Raw genomic sequence first — 13,128 nt, forward strand, 5'->3', positions numbered from 1 at the left:
AGTCGTTACCCCCCGACCAGATCGAAGGCCCACAGGTCCAGGCGCCGGACCATTTCCCGTACCTGCCGAGGTGCGGTATCCCGCACTCCTGCAGAAACAGGAGGTCTGCCCTGACGGTGGTCAGGTAGGCCAACGTGGACACACATCTCGCGGTTGACTTGACACTGCGCACATTAATGCTCGCAATTCGTACCCCCATTGTGGGCAGTGACCGCAGTACCCTCCCCAAGTCCAAGGTCCAGCCCCTCCATCTGTCCCTTCATGCCCATTGCCCGGGCTAACTGCTGGACGCTCTCCGGGCTCAGGAAACCGTCCGTGCTGCCTTCCGGGTGGCATCCCCCCGCCAGGGGTGCGGAGGCAGGAGGGTCCGTCTCCGGATCAGGCTGGGGACGTGCTGTTTCCTCCTTCCCGCCTGGAAGTTCCGGGGGGCCCTCCAGTGCTCCAGCGGCACTTGACTGGGTGTCGGAGTGAGCCTCAGGATGCCTCCCGTCACCTGGAAGCGGGGTGCTGCTTTCCTTCCCCCTCGAGACCTTTAACTTCTGCTTCGGGTGGGCCCTCTCCGAATCCTCCTCGTCAGAGGAGCTCTTATAGCCCCCCTGTAGCTGCCTCTTCCCTCCTGATTGTTGCGGTTCCTGGGCCCGTCGACGCACCTTCCTCCTCGCTTTCCGGACTGTAGTCCACTCCCCTGGGTTGCCTGTCACCACCTCCATTGGCTCGGGGTTGTCGGGGGGGATCGGAGCCTGCAGGGGTGCTTTGCTGGCCTCGGGCCCATCCTGCAGGGCTGGGCCCTCCTGCACATTAGTGGGGTCCTTGCTGGGCCCTGGTGCCTTCCTCTCCTCCGGGGGGGCTGGCCCCGCATTTCCCCTGCCGGCGACCTGGGCGTAGGTGGTACCCCGCCGCGGGCATGCCCTATAGAAGTGGCCCGCTTCCCCGCAAAGGTTGCAGCTTCTCTCTCGTGGGCAATCCTTTGCAAGGTGTCCCTCCTCCCTGCAGTTCCTGCAGATGGTGGTTTTGCAGTCGGCCGCCACGTGACCTGACCTACCACAGGCATGGCAGACTTTAGGTTGCCCTGCATAGGTCAGGTAGCCCCTGCTCCCGCCGATCGCGAAGCTGGACGGTGGGTGTGCGACATTCCCGTCTGCGCCCATCCTCAGCGTCACCTTGACCTGCCTCTTACTCGTCCAGATGCCAAAGGGGTCCACGATGTCAGTTAGGTCCCCTTCCACCTTCACATACCTTCCGAGGAAGGTCAGGACATCAACTGCTGGCACATGCGGGTTGTACATGTGTACAGTCACCATACGGCTCCTCTGTGCTGGCATCACAAACAGTGGGACAGCGGTCAATACAGAGAGGGGGCCCTCACCTCCATTCTCCTTGAAAACCTCCAGGAAGCGCTCGCAAAGCTTGGCACTCCGGAAGGTCACATCGTAAAAACCCCCTCCGGGGAAATCCTGCAGGCAGTAAATGTCCGCAGCAGCGAACCCACAACAGTCCAACAGGACCCTCTTCACGAAGAAGGTGCAGTCGACAGGTGCAACTTCATCCACCTTCTTTACGGAAACACGGATGGTGTTCCGGACCCCCTGACCTGGGGCACGAGCACTTGCCGCAGCCATCGTTGCAGGTTGGCTGCTCCCCTGAACCAGCGTTAGGCCGAAGCCAGCATTAAGATCCACTGGTCGCAAGGGTGCACAGCCAATCCGACGTCCTCCTTTGACCTCCAAGATAGCGCTCTCCTCCTCTCGGTCCACAAGAGAGTGGGTCTTTATTGTGTTCAAGATGTAAGCTAGTTCACTGAGCTTGCCGGTTTGTTCCCAGATGTTTTGTCACCATTCCAGGTAACATCAACAGTGAGCCTCCGACGAAGTGCTGGTGTTATGTCCCGCTTTCTATTTATCTGGTTAGGTTTCCTTGGGTTGGTGATGTCATTTCCTGTGTTGGTGATGTCATTTCCTGTTCTTTTTCTCAGGGGATGGTAGATTGATTTGGAGCCAATGTGTTTGTTGATGGAGTTCCGGTTGGAATGCCAAGCTTCTAGAAATTCTCGTGCGTGTCTCTGTTTGGCTTGTCCTAGGATGGATGTGTTGTCCCAATCAAAGTGGCGTCCTTCCTCATCTGTGTGTAAGGATACGAGTGATAGTGGGTCATGTCGTTCTGTGGCTAGTTGATGTTCATGTATCCTGGTGGCTAGCTTTCTGCCAGTTTGTCCAATGTAGTGTTTGTCACAGTTCTTGCAAGGTATTTTGTAGATGACGTTTGTTTTGCTTGTTGTCTGTATAGGGTCTTTTAAGTTCATTAGCTGCTGTTTTAGTGTGTTGGTGGGTTTGTGGGCTACCCTGACGCCAAGAGGTCCGAGTAGTCTGGCAGTCATTTCGGAAATGTCTTTGATGTAGGGGAGAGTGGTTATGGTTTCTAGGCATGTTTTGTCTGTTTGTTTGGGTTTGTTGCTGAGGAATCGGTGGACTGTGTTCATAGGGTACCCATTCTTTTTGAATACGCTGTATAGGTGATTTTCTTCTGCTCTTCATAGTTCCTCTGTGCTGCAGTGTGTGGTGGCTCGTTGGAATAATGTTCGAATGCAGCTTTGTTTGTGGGTGTTGGGATGGTTGCTCCTGTAGTTCAGTATTTGGTCCGTATGTGTTGTTTTCCTGTAGACACTGGTTTGAAGTTCCCCATTGGCTGTTTGCTCTACTGTGACATCTAGGAATGGCAGTTTGTTGTTGTTTTCTTCCTCTTTTGTGAATGTTATGCCAGTAAAGGGTATTATTGATGGTCTTGAAGGTTTCCTCTAATTTGTTTTGTTTAGTGATGACAAAGGTGTCATCCACATAGCGGACCCAAAGTTTGGGTTGGATGATTGGCAGAGCTGTTTGTTCGAGTCTCTGCATTACTGCCTCTGCTAAGAACCCTGATATCGGAGATCCCATGGGTGTACCGTTGGTTTGTCTGTAGGTTTTGTTATTGAAAGTGAAGTGGGTGGTGAGGCATAGGTCCACTAGCTTGATGATGTTGTCCTTGCTGATGAGGTTGGTGGTGTCAGGTGTATGTGTCTTCTGTTCTTCTAATAGTGTAGTCAGTGTTTCTTCGGCCAGGTTGATGTTGATGGATGTGAACAGGGCTGTTACGTCAAAGGAGACCATTATTTCATCCTCTTCTATCTTGGTGTCTTTGATGGTGTTCAGGAATTCTTGGGTGGAGCGAATGGAGTGGCGGGAGTCTTCTACTCGGTGTTTTAGTCTTTGGTGTAGTTCCTTGGCTAATCTGTAGGTTGGTGTTCCAGGTAGCGACACTATGGGTCTGAGGGGGGCTCCTGGTTTGTGAATTTTTGGTAGTCCGTAGAAGCGTGGTCTGTTGGATCCATCTGGTTTCTTTTTTTGGAAGTCTCTCTTGTTTAATTCTCCAGATTTTTGAAGTTTTTTGAGTAAGGCTGTGATTCGGTTCTCTAGTTGTGGGTTCGGGTCTATCGCCACCTGTTGGTAAGTGTCGGTATCTGCAAGCGGTGCGTTCGCTTTCTCAGTCTTCGCAAAACTAGCTCTCCCCATCCCCCTCTCTGAAAAGGGTCTAGGCCCGAAACGTCAGCTTTTGTGCTCCTGAGATACTGCTTGGCCTGCTGTGTTCATCCAGCTTCACACTTTGTTGTCTTGGATTCTCCAGCATCTGCAGTTTCCATTATCTCTGATCACACTTTACCGACGTGGTTTGTGACCCAGTTCAAACCTTTCTTCAATTTGGGCATAGTGGAAGAAAATAGAGGGCGCTGGAGAAAGACAGCAGCTCCGGCAGCAGCTGTATACAAAAGAGAAAGTTAGCATTTCAAGTCCAGCGACCCTTCGTCAGGATGGATTTTGGGTGAATTTTCGAGAAGTGAGTCAATGAACATTCGTCGCCCTCTATCGGAGGAGACAACACGTCATCTCACGACAAATCGCCTGGTGTTTTATCATTAAAACCAGATACTGAGTCAAAGGGAAAAGTTTGGGACGAGGCAACCTGATTTATTGGAACTGTTTGATCTGGTCAGATTTACCATATTAAATACTTATTTTCTTACTGATAGGAGCACAGACATGCTATTTTCATTGAGAGGTGTTAATAAGTTTCATCGACTGTTAAAAGGGAGTATCTGTAATTGAATGGGGTAAGGCAAAGTTTAAAAAAAATCACCTTGGAATAAAATGCGTTACGTGTAAAAAAAAATAGAATTTGTAATTACAACAAAAATCATGATGTACACAGTTCCTGATAATAGATAACGAAGGACATGATGTAAAGGACCGCCTGATTGTCGTACAGTTAGAATCAGCACCGTTTAAAACGTATTACTGTTGTGTGACTTGAATTCAAGGTCATGTAGAATATAGAGGTCGAGTACTTTCACACGCCTCAAGGAACCTAATGTAACCTGTGGACCGAAATAACAAGGTCATAATTAGTGACAAGGTTGTGAATTTCGTTATAATATAGATAGTGTGAAATCATGGTTTCTTTATAATATAGATAGTGTGAAATCATGGATGTGGCAAATTATTTTAGTTCTTGCAGAGCTTGCTTCCATGTAAATCTTAGGTTAAGATATATGGAACATTTAGTTTATGGACTGCGATCGAGATTCTTCCTTATTAACCCCTTCACAGCATAAAATAAACATGAACCCATTATTTCTGTTGAAGGGTGCATGTCAGCTAATGCTCTTGGATGGTTCCAATGGTTTTAATGTGCATTCCCCAACCCAGAGGTGTCAAGTTTCTCCAGAAGTCTTTCGAAGGGGCATTTTACGCAGCTTTTACGGGTTTTAAAAGCAGTGACCAGGGTCTCAACTAAAGTAACAGACTCGTCCAGTAAACTTCAGTACGCTGAAAAATTGTGCGTTTTTTTTGACAGAGTAAGTTACAGTCTGATGCACAAATCCTAGTCTCAACATAAACAGCATTTTTACAGACTTTCCAAAGTCAGTGGCAAAACTACTGGCGTTGAAATTGTCTTTCTGCAGATAGTAAATTGTAGTTGTAGTTATTGCAAAGTCTATTGGTGGCAAAAAGGTCGTTTCCTTAAGAAAGGACATCAACTTGAAATGTTAACCCTTTCTCTTTCCACAGACTTTGCCAAGCCAGTTGTGAAATATTCCCAGCATTCCGGTTTTACTTCAGATATCCAGCATCTGCTAATCTTGCATCCAATTAGAGTTGAATTGATTTTTAAGACAGTTACTAGCTATCTGAGTCATTTATTTAATGTACAAGAAAATGGACCAAGTGAAAAATGTGAATCTTAAACATATACTAACCTGAGGAAATATTCTCAGGTGTGCAGAAATCAAGTGACTGTTTGTTTGAGTCACGCCGTATCATTGTATGAATTGTGAAGAGTAATATATATTCTGCCGAGCCCATTGTTCAGTTGTAAGCACTATGTTGATATCATGTGGATGTTGTTTCAGCTGCAAGGGACTGCATATCAGTGCTGATAGGCTGTGTGCATTCTTGACATCCAGCTGGTCATTACCCAAAAGAGGAAGAGATATAAGTCTATTTCGAACAGCTTGCTTCAATGGCAACACTCCTGCCACTGTATCAGAAGATGGTGGGGTTTGCTACAGTTCTGAGGGAATGCTGCATAGATAAAGCACCTGTGTTTGTGACAAAATATTAAACTGAGTGCCACTTCAGATGCAAAAATCATTTGATACTACCTGGAAACCAACACGGGGATTCTCTGAGTGTCCAGCCATATATTTATGACCCTTAGCTCACATAACCAGTTTTTATTCTGTGATTGTGGGATGTTGCTGTAGATAACCTGGTGTTGTCATGTTTAATTACGATGTAGAGGTGCCGGTTTTGAACTGGGATGGACAAGGTCAGAACTCTGATGACACCAGATTATAGTCCAACAAGATAATTAGAAATCACAAGCTTTCGTGGCGAAAGCTTTTGATTTCAAATTAACCTGTTGGACGATAGCCTGGTGTTGTCTGACTTCTGACCATGTTTAATTACCTAAGTGTCCGTACTTGAAAAGCAATTAATTGAATGTTCTGTTTGGAATATTCTGAAACCAAGAAATGATTACATAAGTGTAACTAATCGATTTTACAATTACAGTTCGAGAGTTTGCTTTGTTCTAAACCTGATAAGATTAATATTTTAGTTTATGAAGTGAAATGAATATATTACTTATTCTATGGGTAAAACTGTAAAATATTTAGAAATAAAATTCTAAAGATTTATTGATTAGTATTGGCTTTCTTTTGTAAAAGAAATATCACCAAATGGTGGATTCAATATCAGAAGAATTTTGAAAGCCAGCTTTACTCGAAGTAATTTCACTAGGTGGCAATGCAGAACCTGCTGTAGCCAAATCAGTGCGGCAGCTAGGAGTGCTACCCACAATGCTCCACAGCTCAGAGTTTCATTGTTCAACTATAATTTGAAGGAAAATGAGTTAAGGTAGTTCATAAAGTTACCAAATCTCCAATCATTGACAGTGAAACGTTTACAAAGTCTGACCTCTAACTGTAATTGTTAAGTAGAAAACCTATTATAGACAGTGATAATGGGAATTGCAGATGCTGGAGAATCCAAGATAATAAAATGTGAGGCTGGATGAACACAGCAGGCTCAGAAGCACAAAAGCTGACGTTTCGGGCCTAGACCCTTCATTGTGATGAGATTAATTGATATTGCTTGATTTTGTTAAGATATACAAAAAACACTTCTGACTCTCTCCGTATCCAACTGAGGTGACTGCCTAGATTAGTCACCACAATCTCTGAACTGGAATTTGAGTCTACTTTCTGGTTCTAAAAAGGGTGAAGCCAGTGGGTCAAAGTATGACACCTAAATAAAATTATTTAAAACAGCCATTAAGTCCAACACACCTGTCATTTTATGAAAATTTGGCTCCTGTTATACTTCTTTCTCTTTCCTGAAATGGGTCTAATTTTCTCTATAATCTAGTAAGACTATGGCTTTCTTTGGTATCTTTAGAACACTTTAGGTGAAGAAATCCAAGGGAGCTTCATGTCAGGTCAAGACTTCCCTTTTTCCTCCTAACTTCCAGATTTTAATATTTATTCTTTTTAGCATTTAAAACCCAAGGACAAGCAAAAATAGCACATGTATGGATTGAGATGCTGAACCACAGGAAACAAGTTGCTCATCTTGACATAAAAGTACACAGTTTAGAGGGATGGCACTGAAAACACAAGTGATTAAATACTTCATTTATATTATAATGAAACATGCTGTAGCTCAACAGGCTCAGAGACAAGCATTACTTAAAGCTCATATAAACTGCTGAACTCACACAGAATAAAATGTACACATACTAACCATCATGCTTGCTAAGTTTGGATTGGGTATCAGCATGAAGTTAAGGAGAAAATCTTATTAATTTATGTGTTAGCCCCTGAAAGGCCCAGTGGGTAATATTTTATTCTGCTATGGTACTGCTGAATAACATTAACAGCAAGATGTGTTATTTTAGCTACTCACACTAAAAGCATGTGATTCTGACTACATAATGAACGCAATGACTTCCTATGCTACTCTACCTACATGGAAAGCAAGAAATTAATTTCCACAATGCCATGAAGATGGTTGCTAATAACCGCTGTGCTGATGATAACAAAAATTCTTAGACATCTAGCAAATACCTCCTTGGTTCAATGTCCTTTGTCAATAACATATCTTTACTGCCAATAGGAATTCGGCTTTCTCTATCAAGATTAACTTAAATCATGCTGAGTGTTATTTCAGACCTATTGCTTTACTGGCGTAAGGCAAAAGATGTACTTTACTGTCTCCTGCTTAAATCAGTTCTGTTATATGTATCCTATGTCCTTTTAGGGGAAGCTCGCAATTTAGAAGTGAAGGAATGCTAATTCTAAGACTGTTATGCTGCCAGTGGGAGAGGAAATGAGTTGCTCTGTGCGGCTATGATTGCTTGGAAACAGTTAACTGCCCTAAAGATGTCATACATGGATTTATTACTAGATGGTAGATGCAGGATGCCTTCATTCCATCAGCCTCAGAGGTGAAAATATGAGGACCAATTATGCAATAAAAATATCTAGAGAGCTGCATTCACAGGAAGTGCATCTTGAGTCAATAGGATGAGTGAGCAGCCCACGATTCTTTGTGGATGGAAAATCCAAATAGATTTGCAATTTTCTACAATACACTTCCTGTGAGTGCAGCTCCCCATTGTGAAAATAACATGCAATTCAGCCTTGGAGGTGTTTACATTAATTGCTCTCTAGTACACTGGAATAACAGACTATGCACTAAGTTACCATGTGATGTGTTCATTTATAGCAATGTATGTTATAAATTAGTGATGTTGAATTTGAAATTGAATTTGGAAGTGCAAAACAGAACCAAATTTACAATGAGTATAATTAGGGTTTGGACTAGAGGAACCTGCATTTTGTTAACTAGACAAGCTGGGAATTATTTGGTTATTTAATTCATTTTGTTGCCTTGTCGAGCTAATCATTTATGTCAGATGGAATTGAAAGCATAAGTAATCAAGAGCAACAAGGCATTTCAAAATTTAGTGGTTATTATTGGTTACAATAAATAAACTAAGATATTTGCTGATTCACTTGATTAAGAGTTAACTGAGCATTGCCTAAGGATTTTGGGAGTTACAAAACATGTCCACTAACTTCTGAGAATGATGTTTTGTTTGGGCTTTAAAAGTTAAACAGTAGGCTGACCAAAGGAGTGGCAGCAATAATGAGCAAGCAGCTGTCAGTAGTGCTAATATAATCTAAATCCCAATAATGCAAGGTGCATTGTTATCACAAAATATTCATACGCAATGAAGGCTCTCTAAATTTGAAAAAAACATGTAGGGTTGATGATCAGGCACAGAAAATATTTCCTTTGTGAGAGAAAGGAGTTGGTGATGTTTGATAGAATTAGCCACTGTTGAACACCGGAATGGATAGGAATGGGAGAAAATGGCATTCTGGAGTGACTACTATCTCAAGAGTCCAGGAGATCTGATGGAATATCAGGAAGTATTATTCAGTTCAGGCAAGATGATTTGGAAGTACTGTTATGAGTGTCAAGTACTTGCTACCATTAAGCCTATAAAGAGCACTGCTTCATGACACAATACCACATTGATAGCAGAGGTTCATGAAGGCAGATCACCACCATCTTCACGAAGGCAATTAAGCATGGGTAATACATGCTGGTCCAGGCAATGATGGCCACACCCTATAACCGAAAAATAAAAGGCCTTGGGCTGAACCTTACTTTTCTGATTAATTGTGAGTTGTATTTAGTTTTTTTGGAAGGATTTTCATTGTCAGACCTAGCAAGGTATCTCACCACACCTGACCCAATTCACCTCATTGAGTAACTATCCCAATCTGATGTGTCTATCATGTTCAACTCCATGCCCATCTTACCATGCACCATTCCTGAAACAGCATCGCCTGTGCCAGTGCCATCTGTAAATTGCATCCAAACAAACATTGGCAATCTGGTGCTGCCTCTCACTGGCAATGTAATTGCACAGCAGTGACACTTCTCGTGGTGCATCGCTGGTGTGGCTGACACTGAGTCACACACATACAACCTATTCTCTCACACTAGTTGCTGTTTTAAACACCAGGTCACAGAGTTTACCTATACCTTAGATAGCTTCCATCTAAACACCTTCTTTAGTTCACAGCTATATTGTCCCCAGTGCCCAATGGACACGTGTACCTTGTCATTACCCAGTAGGGGAAAAATCATGTACAGCAAGTAATCTGTTAATTCCAAACACAAGACTTCATTGATTGATTTATTGTTGCCACATGAACTGAGATACAGTGAAAAGTGTTATTTTCTGTGTATACAGGAAGATTGTACCACACAAAGTGCATCAAGGTAGCAGAACACAGCGCAGAATACAGTGTTATGGCTGCAGAGAAGGTGCAGAGACAGAGAGAGAGATCAGAATGATATTTGAGACATTCAAAAGCCTGAAAACATCAGGAAAGAAGCTGTTCTTGAGTCTGTTTGTACACATATTCAAACTTTTATATCTTTTTCCCAATGGAAGAGGGTATAACTGGGATGGGAGAGGGTCTTTGATTATGTTGGTTGCTTTTCTTTCCTTTATTCATTCACAGAATGAGGGTATTGCTGACTAGGCTGCATTTATTTCCTATCCCTAATTTCCCAGAAGGCAGTTCAGAGTCAACCGCATTGCTGTGGGTCTGAAGTCACATGTAGGCCAGACCAGGTAAGGATGGCAATTTCCTTCCCTAAAGGACACTGGCGAACCAAATGGGTTTTTCCAACAATCGATAGTGGGTTTGTGCTCATTATTAGATTCTTAATTCCAGATATTCTATTGAATTCAAATTCCATCATCTGCCCTGGTGGGATTCAAACCTGGGTCTCCAGAATGTTATCTGGGTCTCTGGATTAATACTCCAGTGATAATACCACTAGGCCACTGCCTCAGCCTGAGGCAGCAGCGTGTACAGGTAGAGTCAATGGATGAAAGGCTGGTTTGCGTGATGGATGGGGCTGTGTTTGTGACTCTCTGCAGTTTCGTGCGGTCTTGGGAAGAACAGTTGCCAAGCCACGCTGTGGTGCATTGAGATAGAATGCTTTCTATGGTATATCTTTAAAAATTGGTATAAATCCTTATGGGCGTGCCAAATTAAATTAGCCTCCTGAGAAGTAGAGATGTTATTGTACTTTCTTGATTGTTGCATTGATGTGGGTGGATCAGGATAGATTGTTGGTGATCATCATTCCCAGGAACTTGACGCTGTGGGTCATCTCCACCTCAGCACCATTGATGCAGTCAGCCCCTATCAGCAACAACACAAATAAAAACCTGGTTTGCCTCAGAGTGCAAAGCAAATGTTGCCATCATGAGCAGTAAGTAATTAACATTCCACCATAGTCTGCTGCATACAGTTCTCATGTATCTGAATCCCACTGCCTGGGCAATGACTTTGTTATTGAGAAAGGAAATGAACGAAGATTGCATCGGTCACTGTCCTGATTGGTCAGAGATCCCACTCAGGTCGTGCACCGCTCCTGGGAAGCAGCCAGTCACATAGAAGTGCAGAATAGCTGTCACCCTCACAGCGTCTGGGAGAGGACAGCCTCCTGCAGGTATCAGGACCCCCTCTAGTGTAGTTCCTTCACAGAGTCCTGGGACAGACTGAGTTAGTGCCAGCACTGCACCTTGCTTTCCCCAGGGAACGACAATCGGGGTGAAAAGCTCTGAACTTCCAATGGAGCCCACACATCCTGAGGGACCCTGTGGCTATGAGCAGTCCCTGAGCTGGGTTCTGTACACCCTCCACAGTGATCTGCTGATGCTCCTGGACTTGCTGTCAGTTCTGCACCTTTGCCTTCTCAGGAAGGTAGCTACCGTAACCAGGCACACCCCGCCCCCACCACAACTCTGCCCACAACCTACCACACTACCCCATCACCAGCACAGGGTAGTGAAGAAGGCATTTGAAACACTTTTCTTTATTGGTCAATGCAATGAGTACAGGACTTGGGAGATCATGTTGCGGTTGTACAGGACATTGGTTCAGCCACTTTTGGAATACTGCACCAAGTTCTGATCCCCCTGCTAGGGGAAAGATGCTGTTAAACTTGAAAGGGTTCAGAGAAGCTTCACAAGGATTTTGATGGGGTTTGAGCTATAGGGAGGTGCTAAATTGATTGGGGTTATTTTCCCTGGAGTGTTAGAGGCTGAGGGGTGACCTTGTAGAGATTTATAAATCCTGAGGGGCATGGATAGGGTGAATAACCAAGGTCTTTTCTGCAGGGTAGGGGAATCCAAAGCTATATGGCTTAGGTTTAAGGTGAGTGGGGAAAGATTTAAAAAGGGCCTAAATGGCAACTTCTTTGCGCAGAGAGTGGTATGTGTATGGAATGAACTGCCAGAGGAGATGGTGGAGGCTGTTATAATTAAAACATTTAGAAGGCTTCTGGATGGGTCCATGAATAAGAAGGGTTTAGATGGAATGGGCCAAATGTTGGCAAATGGGACTAGATTAATTTAGGATATGTGGTTGCATGGATGAGTTGGATCAAAGGGTCTATTTCCATGCTGGACATCTCTATGACTCTATGACTCTTTTACCTCACACTACTCTGACAGCCCATTTCCATGCATTTCCTTCCTCCCCTCCCCATGTAGAGACCCATCACATTGAACTCAACTGAGTCCTTTTTACCGATTAACAGTTAGTCCATCAGGACTCTGTTTACCCAGCGATCTTGAGTGACTTCAGTGAATATCCCTCACCATTGACCAGAGCCCTGACTACTCTCTGTGCAGGATTGCCCTGACTGCTGATACTGGCCCTATAGGCCTGACCATTGCTCACTTTCCACACTGTGGCCAGACTGTGGTCAAACTCCTGGACTGTGTGTGGACTGTGCCCATGACTGATAGTCCCAGGACCTCCTGACAGACAGCAGCCCTGCCTCCTCACTAGACGGAGGACTAGCCCCCATTTAATTTTCTGAAATCTGACACACTATTTTGTTGAATAAACGTGCTGGCAGATTGACATCTTGGTGTACTGTTCATAAAAACAACCCTCAGCCACCCCGCACAGATCCTTAATGACAAGCAGCCTGTGTGTGTGCCTGCACAAAAGAGCACATCAATTAGTACAACAGCACTGAGAGCCTCAGGCTCTGGCTGAAGCCCAAGGAGCTAAAGAGACATAGCAAGGCATGCCACAGTGGGGCAGGAATGCTACAGCATGCAGGTAGGCACTAAATGAAAGCAAGTGATGAGCTCCGAGATTAATTTGCAATGTCTGATTAGCATGGACAAGTTGGACTGAAGGGTTTGTTTCTGTGCTTTACAAGTCTATGATTCTAAGTCAATCAGGGAGCTACAAGGATCAGTCAGGTGTCCAGTCATTCATCAGTCAGAGCTGTCTGTCCAAGTCAGTTAAAAGGATGGGACACTCATTCCTGGGGCTCTGTCCAATAAAAGCTATGGGAAGTTCTCAGGTGCCTCTGTTGTGGTTGTGGAGCTGGGGAGCAATTCTTGGGGATTGGAGGCAACAGTCTGGGCTGCAGAGAAGATAACAATTGTGAAGGGGGGCCAACAACATGTAAGGTCAGG

At 44.3% G+C, this 13,128-nt stretch overlaps 1 protein-coding gene across 2 annotated transcripts in view; it reads left to right on the top strand.

The window, feature by feature from the left end:
* The first annotated feature begins 3,531 nt into the window (after positions 1-3,531).
* The window catches only part of sdsl (serine dehydratase-like), a 65,896-nt gene continuing 56,299 nt past the window's right edge, over positions 3,532-13,128 (top strand). The window contains exon 1 of one of the 2 annotated variants that reach the window (XM_048556034.2): positions 3,532-3,867. The gene's annotated coding sequence lies outside the window, so the exon portion shown is untranslated. The other variant, XM_048556033.2, reaches the window with a different exon arrangement.

The sequence above is a fragment of the Stegostoma tigrinum genome, chromosome 26 (assembly GCF_030684315.1).
Source record: "Stegostoma tigrinum isolate sSteTig4 chromosome 26, sSteTig4.hap1, whole genome shotgun sequence".
In the NCBI taxonomy this organism is placed as follows: domain Eukaryota; kingdom Metazoa; phylum Chordata; class Chondrichthyes; order Orectolobiformes; family Stegostomatidae; genus Stegostoma; species Stegostoma tigrinum.